This window comes from Schistocerca serialis, chromosome 4 (assembly GCF_023864345.2).
Source record: "Schistocerca serialis cubense isolate TAMUIC-IGC-003099 chromosome 4, iqSchSeri2.2, whole genome shotgun sequence".
Taxonomy (NCBI): Eukaryota; Metazoa; Arthropoda; class Insecta; order Orthoptera; family Acrididae; genus Schistocerca; species Schistocerca serialis.
Genome location: NC_064641.1, coordinates 615,209,042 through 615,222,857, shown reverse-complemented (window position 1 = coordinate 615,222,857; position 13,816 = coordinate 615,209,042).

Genomic DNA, 13,816 nt, shown 5'->3' with positions numbered 1-13,816 from the left:
GTGGCCGAGCGGTTCTAGGCGCTACAGTCTGGAACCGCGCGACCGCTACGGTCGCAGGTTCAAATCCTGCCTCGGGCATGGATGTGTGTGATGTCCTTAGGTTAGTTAGGTTTAAGTGCTTCTAAGTTCTAGGGGACTGATGACCTTAGAAATTAAGTCCCATAGTGCTCAGAGCCATTTGAACCATTTTGGACGTAGATTTCCCTGTAACAAACTGGACGACGCTTAGAGTAGTTACCATCGATAGCTCCAAAGTCCTGTGCAAAGTGAATCTTTTCTAGTTTACGGAACCTACATAAGTGATCACCCTACTAAAGTCAATCCTTGATCATGTGTTACAATATTGACTCCTCACACTTCCCTCAATAACAGATTAACTGTTCCTTCACGCCTCAGGATGTGTCCTACAACCAGATACTTTCTTCAAGCGAAATTATACCATAAATTTCTTTATTCTCCAGTACTCCAACGTACCTTTCCAGTCATCATTCGCTTTGGCATCACATTTCAAAAACCTCCATTCTCTTCTTGTCTTACTTGCTTATCGTCCACGCTCTGTTTCCCTACAAGGCTACATTGCAGAAAAACACGTGCTTAAAAATCTTAATGCATCTTCAGCTTCTATTTGATGCTAATAAATTTCTCTTATTCAGAAATGAAACTCTTGCTGTTGTCAGTCATCACTTTATATTCTTCATCGTCAGCTTTTCTGTGCAAATAGGGCACATATTTAATTTATATTTGGTCAGAGATCGTTAACTCTGTTGTTGGTTAACTGTCGATAGGCCGAAGTTTATGAGAACACACTACAGTAGTTAGTGGACAACCAGCTGCAGCATCTATGGTTAGTAACCGGCCCGCAACTGTTCATAATCTAGATGGCTGCCGGTATTTTCAGTTTCTCCCGGATTTTGCGATACGACGGGTCGCCATTGGCCTCGTGTTGAAACGGTAGGCTACAGGTTACTGGTTGGATGTTTGTAATTAAAGTGTTCAAGAATGTAAACTATGGTTCTTAAAATCACTTTATATGGCCACCTTGACAGTCGATTTACCTAGGGTTAACGGCGAGGTTCTCATAGTAGCATTACGGATCTCAGCAACGTGATATAATCTTATCTCCCCGAGCTAAGTATTGCTGCGGTTAGAGTAGGGTTGCGCTTTGCCAGAACTACGGTTCGGTAGTGTTGGTACACGTAGTGAAATGTAGGATTGCCGTGGTATTGGCAGCATGGATAGGAAGAGAAACATAAATGAACCTGGGTGAGAGAAACTGGGAGCCGACGACTACTCTCTGTTTTTTGGTTGTTTGTTTTGCTCATTAGAGCCGCACGTCTTCAGTGTTGACCTTTTGTGTATTTTATAACTTTACGAAATGTAAAAACCGTTTTATAAGTAATAAAAATTACTTGATCGCGTAACTTCTGCGCTTTTATGCTACCAAAGCAGTTACTTTTGGTGCAAGAACAGTTAATAAGCGCAACCATAAGGAAATTTATATAATTATCGTTGTTATGTTGTACTCAGTAGAACGTTCTTCATCAATATCAAAGGTAAGCTGTTTCCTATTATTATTTGTAAGCGTGAAATTTGTTAATGAATAACAGAAATAAGTTTTATATAAGCTCGTCGAAGTATTGAAGCGATGTTTGAGCTTTTTGTTTTCTGTTTCCTTTAATTTAATTTCACCTGTTTTTTGAAGAAATTGCGTTTTTCAGAGCTATATGATAAATTTATATTGTTTTCTGTTTTTACTGCAACATCCTCTGTTTCACGTTGCAAGTCAGCAATTTCCTATTTTGCAACAAATAGTGTTTATTTTTAAGTTATAGACAGGAGGATAATTTTTTGGGCCAAAAATGTTATTTGTGTAGCAGCCTTTTACATATTCTTACTCAGTTTCTAGAGAGTTCATTGCTTCTGGCGTCTTGGGGAACCTTAAACGACACTGTCCGTATACGTAAACAATGCGATCGAAATGAGGTAACGTACGAGGAATATGTAGCATCACTATCGCACAGGTAACGCAGTTACTATCATAACTGACCAAGCCTATGGAGAACTACCGTAGTCTACGCTTACTTATGATAGTCTACGGCAGTGTACAGTGGTTTTAAAACTCTAGGTTGGAGTACTGAGCTCACATTCAAGAGGGGTGGGGTTCAAATGCGCGAGCGGTCAACGTGACCTAGGTTTTCCGCGGTCTCTCGGAGTCGATTAAGGCAAATGAAGTATACGTTCTTTAAAAACGAATTCCTTTTCCCAACCTTGATTTATTTTACTTTTTGGTCCATCTCTATGACCTCACCTTTGACAGGAAGCTATACTTAATCTTAGAATGATAATTAATCTTGCTTCCCCTAATCTTACTTGAAGAGGTTTTGCAGCACTTCCTTCGTGCTTCTTACTATGAAAGTTGCTTCCCATCACACGTATATGAATGTCATTCCACATGTACATTTTTAATCCTTAAGGTTTTATGTGACAGTATTTGAGAATTGTATGTTCAACAACAACTGTAGATTGACGGTATATTGATTTCGCTCAGGTGGCCGCTACAGCCTCAACAAATTCCAGGAACATCTATTATGCAAAAGCTTTAAGGTAGAATAAATATTTGCTGTCGAAGCTTCTCGGCTGAGAGCTCATGACAGGTTTATAAAACATTTCAACACCATTTGCGGGACACATCTTCTAACAGAAAACTGACAACTGTCTTCATTGTATCGTTAGAATAAATATGTATTTATGCTTTTGGTAATACCGATCGGTATCGGCATTCCAGACGTGGTCAAGCGCACGTGGGATGGAATACCCCTCAAATAGCTGAATCTTAAAAATTAAAGCATAACATTTTCACCCTTAGCTCTGATCATTACTATGTGCACAGATCACACCAGTAATCAAGAACGGTAGTAGGAGTAATCCACTAAATTACAGGCCCATATCGTTAACGTCGATATGCAGCAGTATTTTGGAACATATATTGTGTTCAAACATTATGAATTACCTCGAAGAAAACTGTCTATTGACACACAGTCAACACGTGTTTAGAAAACATCATTCCTGTGAAACACAACTATCTCTGTATTCACATGAAGTTTTGAGTGCTATTGATAAGGTATTTCATATGGATTCCGTATTTCTGGATTTCCAGAAGGCTTTTGACACTGTACCACACAAGCGGCTTGTAGTGAAATTGCGTGCTGATGGAATAGCGTCTCCGTTATGTGACAGGATTTGTGATTTCCTGTCAGAGAGGCCACAGTTCGTAGTAATTGACGGAAAGTCATCGAGTAAAACAGAAGTGATTTCTGGCATTCCCCAAGATAGTGTTATAGGCCCTTTGCTGTTCCTTATCTATATAAACGATTTGGGAGACAATCTGAGCAGCCGTCTTCCGTTGTTTGCAGATGACGCTGTCGTTTATCGAGTAATAGTCATCAGAAGATCAAAACAAACTGCAAAATGAAAGAGAAAAGACATATGAATGGTGCGAATATTTGCAATTGACCCTAAATAAAGAAAAGAGGGAAGTCATCCACATGAGTGCTAAAAGAAATTCGTTAAACTTCGGTTATACGATAAATCAGTCCTATCTAAAAGCCGTAAATTCAACTAAATACCTAGGTATTACAACTTAAATTGGGGAGGACGCTTAGAAAATGTTGTGGTGAAGGCTAACCAAAGACTGCGTTTTATTGGCAGTAGCCTTGGAAAATGTAGCAGATCAACTAAGAAGAATACCTGCACTACGCTTGTCCGTCCACTTTTAGAACATTGCTGGGCGGTGTGGGATCCTTACCATATAGGACCGACGGAGTACATCGAAAAAGTTCAAAGAAGGGCAGCACGTTTTGTATTGTCTCGAGATATGGGAGAGAGTGTTAAAGAAGTGATACAAGATTTGGACTGGACATCACTAAAAGAAAGGCGTTTTTCGATGCGGCGGAATCTTCTCACGAAATTCCAAATACCAACTTTCTCCTCCGAATGCGAAAATATTTTGTTGACACCGACCTACACAGGGAGGAACGATCACCATGATAAAATAAGGGATATCAGAGCTCGTACGGAAAGTATAGGTGTTCATTCTTTCCCCGTTCTATACGAGATTGGAATAATAGAGAATTGTCAAGGTGGTTCGATGAACCCTCTGCCAGGCACTTAAATGTGATTTGCAGAGTATCCATATAGATGTAGATATGTGAGTGATTCCGTGATGTAGACATGAACGAGTCGAAAGCTATAAGCAAAAGTCTTTCTGACGTCACTAATAATGGAACTCTATTGCAGGCTCTTGACTTTCCATATTTTGGAAGGAAGTAGTATACATCAAAACAAGAAAATAATGTCCAGTAAAAATAGGCTCTAAACTACACACGTTAAGAGTTTATGAGCACTAGTTCATCTTTGCTGCAGCGAAACACATCTTTTCGCCTGAACAAGTTGTCATAGCTACTAAGATATGCGTTTTACAGCTAATGTTTATTTGATTTTTTTTGCTTCGGTCCATACTAACTTCTCCCAAAATATGGGAATGGAAAAGTTCACAGTAGGAGAGGTCAGCTGTCAGAGGTGTCAGTATGATTTCTGCTGGTAACTTTCAACCTAGCCATTTCCAGACCAACCTCGTCCTCATTGTTCATGGGACATTTTGTAGGATTGTGATGTACATGGAGGTACAGAACATAAGCTTCTCTCGTGGATATTTTCTGTGCACTAGGGAGTCCTTTAGCTTCAGCTGTGAATCCCCTGACATGCGCGTTCCCGATGGAGCTGAAAACTACTTGGGGGTGCATTTCGTTGCCAGATGCTTGCAGGGGAGGCGGGCGACACGCTGCGCGTTAGACTCTGAAGGAAAGCGATGTCACAAAGGGGGGTGGGATCTTTTGTTTTTCATTTGGGAAGGAAGGTAGAAATATCAGGATGATTTTTGTAGCTGTTTTGCATTGATTTTTGAAAAGCGTTTGCGATTTGCAGTGGTGTTCAATATGCATCATGTAAACTTACCGGCCACCTAACAGGGGTTTAAAATTTCTTTTGCTTCTTCACACCTACCCAACTGAACGGCTAATACTTTCCCACGTAAGAGAAGAAATAACAGGTGGCAGATACACTAAGTTGTCGGTCTCGTCATACTAGTTTGTTAACGACAGAGCCCTAAAATTCTTAAAGCCATAGTACGGAGACTACGTACATGACTACGTACATCATTTATGGTCAAATCCAGAAACTACTTGAGCATTACTCAGCTCAAAGCGTTGCCAAATGGCTGATTTTAAGGACATTCAAGTTTGTACGTAGTGTTCACGTATTCTGTCGCACTTCACTCGGTAGTTGAGGCATTATATATTTTCGATCTTAACATGCCTTTCGAAGGATCAGTAGTCAGTAATTATCATTATTACCAAACTAGAGCTAACGGAACTAAAATAGCAATATAATCTGTTTTGTAACTATTAAGAAATCTCAAGTATTATTATTTACTCTCATAATAAAATGGTTCAAATGGCTCTGAGCACTATGCGACTTAACGTCTGAGGTCATCAGTCGCCTAGAACTTAGAACTACTTAAACCTAACTAACCTAAGGACCTCACACACATCCATGCCAGAGGCAGGATTCGAACCTGCGACCGTAGCGTTCACGCGGTTCCAAACTGAAGCGCTTAGAACCGCACGGCCACACCGGCCGGCGTCTGTCGGCAACGCCTATATAACACAAGTGTCTGGTGCAGTTGTTTGATCGGCTACTGCTGCGACAATGGCAAGTTATCAAGATTTAAGAGAGTCTGTACAAGGTGTCCTAGTCAGATCGATGGGACACAGCATACCCGAGGTAGCCATGAAGTGGAGATTTTCCTGCACGAACATTTCACGAGTGTAACGTGAATATCGAGAATCCGATGAAACATCAAATCTCCGACACTGCTGTGGCCGGAGAAGATCTTGCAAGAAAGGGACTAACGACGTGACTGAAGTGCAACCCTTCAGCAGATTGCTGCAGATTTCAGCGCTGGGTTATCAACAAGTGTCAGCGTACGAACCATTCAACGAAACATCATCGATATGGGCTTTCAGAGCCGAAGATCCACGCGAGTACCCGTGATGACTGCACGACACAAAGCTTTATGCCTCGACTGGGCCCGTCAATACCAACATTCGGCTGTTGATGACGAGAATCATGTTGTCTGGTCGGACGCGTCTCGATTCAAATTGTATCAAGCGGATGGACGTGAACGGGTACGGAGACAACCATGTGAATCCATGGACCCTGTATGTTACCAGGGGACAGTTCAAGCTGGTGGAGGATCTGTAATGGTGTGGGGCGTGTGCAGTTGGAGTGATATGGGATCCTTGATACCTCTAGATACGACTGTGACACGTACGTAAGTATTCTGTCTGATCAACAGCATCCATTCATGTCCACTGTGCATTCCGACAGACTTCGGCAATTTCAGCAGGACAATGTGATACCTCACACGTCCAGAATTACTACAGAGTGGCTCCAGGAACACTGTTCTCAGTTAAACACGTCCGCTGCCCACCAGACTCCCCAGACATGAACATTATTGAGCATATCTGGGATGCCTTGCAACGTGGTGTTGAGAAGAGATCTCCACCTCCTCGTACTCTTCGGATTTATGGACAGTCCTGCAGGGTTCATGGTGTCATTTCCCTCCAGCACTACTTTAGACATTACTAGAGTTCATGCCACGTCCTGCTGCGGCACTTCTGCTTGCTTGCGGGGTCCCTACACGATATTAGGCAGGCGTATCAGTTTCTTTGGCTCTTCAGTGTGTATGGGCATACCTGGTGTTCAGAGTGCCCGCCTTAGCTTTACTATAGCTGCATCCATCGCCACGCTGAGCCACGGGCCAGCGTCTTTATTAAGGATGTAGTCGGCTGTTTTTATTTCAATTGCTTCTTTAATTACACAGTCCCAGAAGCCGTTAGTACGAGCCACAACAGAGGTTACGTCGAATTGGAGGCGGCGACCGGTTTCTAGAGGGGCCGTACAACTCGAAGCTTCCTTTTTCCTTTCATTACCACGTAATTCTAACAGCAGATGCGTGTAGTACGCAGCGAAATTGTAAGAACCGTTTTAGTTCTATAAGCGCTAGGTCTGTGGATTGAACGTCGCTGTCTAAATTCCAACAACAGTTATGTATGGTACGCCACGAAGCTGTGTGGTGAGCGAGAACCGTTTATGAATGTAAACCAAGTTTGCTTTGCAACAGACGCATTGAAAGAATCATCGACATGCAAAAATTAGGCATTCATTACATGTGTAGTATGTCGCAGTAATTTTTGTTTGCCGTTTCTACGATCAATATCATCCTGATTCATGCGGCGATCTGTAAGTTACAAATTATACGTGTCAGAAATGTAGGTACACAATAAATAAAATGACTGTACTGATCAGACTGAATGTTCTTGTGTATCGTCTTTTTATTTCGAGTCTCCTTTGTTTCAAGATAAAGATTACGAAAATGATAAAACTGTTGTTACAATTACGTAAGGAAGCAACAAAGTATCGGCAGCTAGATTCGATCCAGACTCTTTGCACTTATGAAACCAAGCGTTTACCGGCTTGGCTGCGAACTCTTTGAAAACTACCGACCGTAAAAAGTATGTAAGTTCGCCTAAGATTTTTAATGATGACTTACTCTAAAACGGTTGAGTTACGTGTTCATGTTTTCCTGCGTTCAAGCCCTATTTGTACTGTACACACTCAGTCTGTCGTGTCCGGCCTACTCGTCTAATATAGGGTGCCTAGGAAGCTGTTTTCTCGGATAGCTAGACAACAATTTAATCAAATCATATTAATGGAATTTATTACAGTAAACTGAATTGACCATACTTAACTTTGCCGGTTTACAAAGCAATTGACGACATGCAAATAACCAATGTCCTTGAATGTATAAAATTTCCATGCGAGTAAATAACACGGTTCACAAGCCACGGCTCGTCTTATAGTGAGACCGAAGCTAGATCGGAGCGGCGCTTATATTCTCTTTGTATAGAGGCCGCTGCTGTCGTGGTGCTGTCCTAGTCAGCGTACCACTGGCTGACGTCGTCTCAGAGCCTTCTGTGTTGTTATGTTCCACGCTGACGTACCGGCGCTTGATGTTACGCCGGAACACAGTCAGTGTAAATCAAATCGGTGAGGGGGGGTTCACACGGTCCCCTTGTCAGCTGAAGCATATTTCTCGCGTAGCGTAGTCGATAAAACCTTACCTCAATATTCTACAGTGCGCACTGTTTCTCCGGCGAAATTAATGTGGGTGTATCGATCGCCGAGTAAACGTAGGCTCACATATGGCGATGCGGTAAGCACTGGTAATGCCACAGCCGAGAGCTTGGATGTATAAGGGTGTCCAAGCATCCCAAACCACTTGGCGATGCTCAAGGTGTGTTTTGGCGAAAATTCCTGGAACTGTAACCACTTGACGCGGGTACAAACCCGAGAACATTTTGTTCAAGTAAAAGAAGTTTTGTTGCAGAAGTGCGTAACCGTATATACATTATAAGACATTATAAGACACACCTTGATTTTTAAGCATTTTTAAAAAATAACATTTTTACCATTTTATTATTAAATTGTTGAGCCAGACTAAAATAAGAATTTACTTTATAAAACCGAACTGGCCTTTAAAACTCTGAAAATTGTCATCTTCTAGTTTGGCCATTTTGCATTCAGTCCTCTATGGTTCAAATGGCTCTGAGCACTATGGGACTCAACTGCTGAGGTCATTAGTCCCCTAGAACTTAGAACTAGTTAAACCTAACTAACCTAAGGACATCACAAACATCCATGCCCGAGGCAGGATTCGAACCTGCGACCGTAGCGCACTTGCGATTCCAGACTGCAGCGCCTTTAACCGCACGGCCACTTCGGCCGGCTCAGTCCTCTATTTGTACATTCAGCCTTACTCACCTTTTTTCAGTTCTTTACTTGCCCGCTAATCACGAATGGTTTTTTGTGTTGGTGGAAGGCCGAATTGCCACTCAGCTGCTGTGTTTTCATGTTCTTCTGCATATGCTACTACTTTCAATTTATGGCTTGCATCATTTGAATACTTTTTATTTTTTTTCCATTGCGAAATTAGTAACTAATAAAAATATTGTACTGTTGCCGATAACACAAGTCACTTTCAATTGAAGTTTACTTGCACCGCAGACTGAAATGACGCGTCATAGGCTAGACAGTGTTCTGGGCTTCAGATGGCGGGGTGGGAGGCAGACAGAGTGAAGCTAGTAAATGCTTTCAACTCCTGTTCGTCGCATCGGTTCGCTGCTGCCGCTAGTTGAATCCAGTGTTGCCAGATAGAGACACGTTTTCCGCGGCATCTAATATATGGCCATTTTCAAGACTGGCAGAAATTTTAAATTAATGGGTGGAAATTTTTATATTAATTTCGAGTATGAGGTGCACCTGAATTTTGGAGGCAATTTTTCCTAGAAAAAAAGTACGTCATATAGTCTGCAAAATACGTTACCTGGAGCGTCTAAAGAAATTCAGTGGATCGGAATTTACTAAGCAAGTAACACACCTTTCTTAAATCTGAAGGGGGCCAAGAACCTGTACTGGCTACTGACAACTATTCAATAACCTTGCAAGGTTTAACATAAGCCAAACTTACTCTCGCGCGGCCTCTTTTTCACCCACAAACTCCCGTCCAGAAGAAAAAAAATAAAATGCGCACACATACACATTCATTCGCTCGCATACGATTTGCATGCTAAAGTGAACGTGTCTGCGTACGAATTCACATTCTCGCTAAACCATGTGCGCACTGGCCCGTTGACACATTCAAAACGCCACGTCGGAGCTAACTGGCAGACGCAGATATAAACCGTTGGAGGCCACTATGGGATTTCCGGGGAGGGAGTCGAATTGTTAGTTTAAAAGAACAATGAGCACAGCTTGCCGCCGGGAAAGTGAGTGGGCTGGTGGGAGCTTAAGGGGAGGGCGTGGGAGGGGCTGCTGCCAGAGGGTCAAGTTGCGCTCGTGGGCAGCCGGGAGGAAACTGAATTATAATTAAAAATGAAAGGCGTGGAAAGAAAGGTTACGACGGCGTAGTCTGGAAATCATAAAGGCGCCTCTGCCGGATGAAGGTTGGTTGGGGTGGGGAGAGGGGGAAATGGCTGGGGATGGGGAGCAGGCTGGGCGGCTTTAGTGGGTGGAGGAGGTGGTGCATTGTAGGGACGGGGAGAGATGGCAATCCGCCTCTCGCGTTCATGAATTATGAGCCTCAGGCCTTTGGGTGGGGTCCACTAGAATTCCCGTGTGTAACACAGCCCACACGGCAAGCACCCAGTTTGGATGCTTATTTTGTTATACCGGTATCTCTGCACATGACATGTGTGTTACTTAATTCCAAGACGCCAAGAAATTTGACGTTCTACCGACCTCACGGCTGTTTAAATAGTTTCATATGAAATTTCATTTATTTTTCGAGTCAAAATCATCAAATTTTGGCATACAAGATACGGACATATACATACATAATAATAATTTACACACAGGAAACTTAAGTTTGGCGTTGCAACTGGAAATCCAGTCATTCAATCCAGCGCACTGCATCTGGAGTTGCTAGCAGGAAGTCCTCTTCAGTGGCGTGATAGGCTCGAATCCTGCATTCACTGACTATGTGATGAACAGTCTGGTATGGAACCACGCAGTCACAGGCTGGATTAGGCAGTTTCTTCCACTTAAAGAGAGCATCCCTGCATCGGCCATGGTCGGTACGGATTCTGTTGAGGAGAGTCCACATCTTGTGTGGTAGGTCGAATCCACTTGGAAGTTTAACACCTGAGAAGATGTTATGCAGGCGCACATCTGTCACTGCTTCCCACCAACCTTTCCATTCTTCAAGGGGCTTGAAACCCTTAACAATCGCCGGCCACGGTGGCCGAGCGGTTATAGGCGCTTCAGTCCGGAACCAGGCGACTTCTGCGGTCGTAGGTTCGAATCCTGACTCGGGCATGGGTGTGTGTGGTGTCCTTAGTTAGTTAGGTTTAAGTACTTCTAAGTCTAGCGGACTGATGACCTCAGATGTTAAGTCCCATAGTGCATAGAGCCATTTGAACCGTCTTAAACTTAGCAATGTTGTCAGCAGCATCGCACAGTGTTGGATGGCTTGATTTCAGTCTCTTACGATTTAAAAGAGGTAGGTCGCTATGCATGGGTAGGTTAGAATTCCTGGAGATCTTGTGGAATTCCCTCATGAGTGTACTACATCTGCGTATAACGACGGGCATTATATCGGTTAACGGTGGAAGCATATAAACTGGAGTAGATCTTATTGCGCCAATCATGCGCATTGTCGTATTCAGCTGGGTGTCAACAAGCCTTGTATGATGACTGTACATCCAAACAGGCGCACAATACTCAGCACTTGAGTACACCAAACCCAGAGTTGAAGAGCGCAGGATGGTTGCCGAAGATCCCCAGGTTGTTTCGCACAGCTTATTGAGGATGTTGTTTCGAGTCCTCATCTTCTGAGATAAGTTAAGAAGCCGTTGTTTTGAGAACGTTGTACCGTCCAGGATGACAAGGAAAAAATTTTGGGTTCCAATTATGACGAAGAATTCTGCCTTTGAAACTTACTTCCAGTTTTGCATACGCCAACCGATTATGTAAACGGAAGCAATGCTCTTCTGTTTTACTCATACTGGATTGGAATCTCTAGATTTTTAAGTAATTGTCCAATACAGACAGGTCATTGGTTAGAATCTCTTCTGTTGTCTTCATTTGCTTGTGTTGTACAGCTAGAGCCAGGTCATCGGCGTAGCAGAATTTTGTGGAGGAAGTGTCAGATAGATAAGATAGATATAGTTTGAACAGTAATAATGGGAGAACTGATCCTTAGGGCAATCCGTTGTTTAGCTTCCTATCCGACCTGGAACTTCCGATCGCTTAGAATGCTGTTAACCAGTCGAACCATTGTTCTGCAGGATATGACGCGGACAAATTTGTAGGTAAGGCCTTCCCTCCACACCGTGTCGAATGCTGCAGTTAGATCAACAAACGCCACAGATGTTTTCCGCTTCATTTGATATCCCGACTCTATGAAGGATGTGAGTGACAATACTTGATCGCAGCCGCTACGCCCTGGTCTGAAGCCCGCCTGATCAACTGGAATACTCTCTATGACAGCTCTACTTATTCTGTTATATACTAGCCTTTCAAAAAGCTTGTAGCAGCAGATAAGTAGGGCAATGGGGCAATAGCTTTCTACCATGTTGCTGGATTTGACAGGTTTCAGAACACTTTCGTTGCAACTAACAAAGCAAAGTCCTTGCCCCAAGCAGCTGACCTGAAAGTGCCTTAATCTTTGGCATCAAACACTAGATAAAGATTATTCTCTTCAACCCGTTCTGTAAGACTGCTCTCATTTTCATCATTTTGAGAGTACTTCCAAAGTTCATGGTAACTATTGAAGTCTCCTTTGTAAATTACAGGATGTTCTGCTGTGTGTAGGACAAAATCTGGCCGTGTTGTTTTGGGTGGTTTGTAAATATTTGTAATAGTAATAGCGTGCAATTGTATAATAACTGTATGTGTATCTGCCTCCACACTTAGAGAAATCAGTGAAGTTTCGTTTATTTTGTTACAGACATACGTAGCAATTCCATACACCTCGTGGTAAGTTACACCAAGTGCAGAATATCCAGGGATTCGAGCTAGGCTTTGGAATATATCTTCGATGGAAACGCGAGCTTCCTGAATGACGACGAAATCAATATTGTTGTCCAGAAAATATTTTGACAGGTAGTCACACTTTGCCCTGCTAATGCTTTCGATATTCATTTGAAGGAGTCTCATAGCTGGTCCCATATTTCTTGTTTAAGAGCTCTGAAAGGACTGTTACTGCTATTTAGTAGATATGTCATTGCCAGGAGATCCTATGGATAGTCTGGCTGCCTGTAATCACTGTTGCTCAATTAGCACCAGCCAGGAGGCACGTGTATGATATTGTAAGGTTAAACCTACGGACGTGAGCAACGCTATCTTCCATACAAACTAATAATTAATTTAAATATTTGAAGACAAAGTTTCATTTTTCAGGAAGTAATCTGCATTGTAAGCATTAAAAGATTTTTAAACAGAATAAATGAGGACGAAGATGACAATGTAGGCAACTGTAGCCCAGTTTTTGGCAGTGGTTTGTCTTGCAGGATGTAGTTGTCTTTGATATGAATGCTTCGTTTGTTGAACCACACATTCTCAAAGGGTTGAAGACACGGAAAAATCCGTTTCCTGAATGGTCTACTGACCTTGCTACCCCTGTTCTGAGGCAGTTCAGAGTTTTCCATAAGGGCTATTTTTCAGTGAACCACGCAACAAGATTTTCCGATGGTGTCTTCTTGTGGTTTCCAGGCCTCATCTTCCGTGTAGACAATTGGGAAAACATCTGTTGGCCAATGTTGTCAGTCGTCCTCACGAAACTCTTCCTGAACGTCTGTCTTGAAGGAGGCGGGTAGCGTTTATAACGGAGGTAGGTTACCTCTACCTTCCTTTACGTACGGCTACGTCACACCCGATGCCTGTAGGGCCAATTCCAGCTCAATGATGGAGTTTATCGTGCGCTGTAAGTCTCAGACATCCAGGAATGAGTCACCACAACTCATTAAAAGCGTTGTTTAGCCTGGGAAGAACTTTACCGTCATATGACTAACCTTTCCCCTAAAAATGCTGCAACTGTGTCCACGGTTCTGGTCTCACTTTTGCTGAAACCGCAGTCTGTGCGGGGTTCCAGCTGAATCCCATCTGAAAACATTCCTAAAAGGAACAACTTGAGTGA